The following is a 2,002-nucleotide window of genomic DNA, read 5'->3' on the forward strand; positions in this document are numbered from 1 at the left end:
AATCATGGAACACTACATCAAAAACTAATGATGTAATGTATGGTGATTAACATAACAATAAAAAATTAAAAAAAACATGGCTTCTCAGTTGTGCAGTGACTAAGGCCTGGTTTGGGGGAGTTTCATGGATCGCTGGGCTTCCTGGGGTAGGGATCCGTTCATCACTGAGGAGAGGGAGGGTATTATGGCCATGGGTCTGGGAGAGAACTTTGATAATATTTAACTTAAAATGTTTTCTGTCTCTTGCTCAACATTTGTTAGATAATATGAACCCTGCTACCTCAGAGGAAGCAATATTTTACAAAAGGGAGATTTGATCTTGAAAAATGGCACATTAATTATAGTTCAGGATCTGAAATTTCCTGATCAAAACAAATCTGTACAGTAGTTTAAAAATTACAGGCATTTCCAGCTGTAATTGGTGTGGTTTGTTTTTTTTTTTAATATGGAACCCTTCACGAATTTGAGTGCCATCCTTGTGCAGGGGCCATGCTAATCTTCTCTGTATCGTTCCAATTTTAGTATATGTGCTGCCAAAGTGAGCACTGTAATTGGTGTTCTATCAGCTCTCTTAAGGCAGGATTCAGGACATGTGCCGAGTCCCCCAGCTGAGCAAAGGACCAGGTCTCCAGGGAGCTCATGAGCACGTCCACCACTTGACCTCACCTTTTTCTCCCTGTCTTTGCATCTACATGTCCGCCAGCCCGTCTTCTCATTCTTATGCATTTCCAAGTCAGCTGCGGACACCAGTGCCCTTCCTCCCTACGCACACCATTCACTGGAGGTCAATGTTTGTGTTCCGTAAGCTGTCAGTCTCACCGCCCTGGATGCTGATGTTGTATGGAGTTTTAAGAGAGCAGCTTATTTTGGGTTTTCAGGATGCAGATATAAGTCCACGGGATGCTGGACCAGAAACAAAGCAAAGTGAAAGAATTGTTCTTTCTCTTCAGCAGCCGGGACACAGCTACTGGACGAGCTTGTCTTCTGTCTCTTCCTCCGGGTAGGATGAGTCCTTTCTCCTGAGGCTCCCTGACCTCTCAGGAAACTAGACCCTGGCAGCCCCGTCCCTACCAGTCTTGAGGCCTGGGGATTCCTAGAGGCGAGTATTATTGCTCAAAGAAGTGGTAGAAAATTATTGGGGGTTGGGATGAGGAGCGGCCAGGAGACAGTCGGAAGCAGCCTTTGTCACCAACATGGTCAGACCTAAGATGCGCCAAACCCTGGGTGGAGAGCTTGCAGTGTGTATCCGTACGGCCTCTGCCATGTTCTACCCACATCCTGTAATGGTCTACTTTGTACAGACAAGATGAGTTGATGACCATGACATTAACAGTTACAATACAGATGTGTATAAACTGGCCAGGAGAAAGGTCAGGAAAGATTTTTCTGGCAGAGATTATCCACGAGAAAGTGTATTTTATTTATTTATTTTTTAAAGATTTTATTTATTTGTTTGACAGAGAAAGAGAGCAAACACAAGTGGAGGGGAGGGCAGCAGGCAGAGGGAGAGGGAGAAGCAGGATCCTTGACGAGCAGAGAGCCTGATGCAGGGCTGCATCCAGGACCCCGGGATCATGACCTGAGCCGAAGGCAGATGCTTAACCGGCTGAGCCACCCAGGCGCCCTGGGAAAGCGTATTTTAAAATATAGGTTTTATTGTTATTCAGGTATGGTAAGGCCAACAGATAAGGAGACGATTGTCACAGATCCCAAGAGGCTTGCCGTGGCACACAGGGCAACACCAGGAGGCAGAGGGGGTGAAGGAATCACAGACAGGAGACTTTACTGCAGTTCTTAGGGCAAGGAATGGGTGAAGCGGGGCAAGTAGGCTGAGGATTGGCTAGTTTAAGTAATTCCAGTGGGCTCCAGAGTGTCAGGGCTGTCCCTAGTTTTCTGGAACCTGGCCCTGGAGTGATGAGAACTGGGGCACAGATCCCTGAGTGGGAGAGCCACCAGAGGAGGTAGGGGTGGGGGTGGGTTCAGGATGAAAGTTGCACTCACA

The 2,002-nt window shown here is 47.1% G+C and overlaps 1 non-coding gene across 1 annotated transcript; it reads right to left on the bottom strand.

The window, feature by feature from the left end:
• Positions 1-439: 439 nt before the first annotated feature.
• On the bottom strand, positions 440-546 carry LOC118547024 (U6 spliceosomal RNA). The gene has a single exon (XR_004922897.1). It is a non-coding gene; the product is annotated as a U6 spliceosomal RNA (small nuclear RNA).
• Between the last annotated feature and the right edge of the window lie 1,456 nt (positions 547-2,002).

This window comes from Halichoerus grypus, chromosome 9 (assembly GCF_964656455.1).
Source record: "Halichoerus grypus chromosome 9, mHalGry1.hap1.1, whole genome shotgun sequence".
NCBI lineage: Eukaryota > Metazoa > Chordata > Mammalia > Carnivora > Phocidae > Halichoerus > Halichoerus grypus.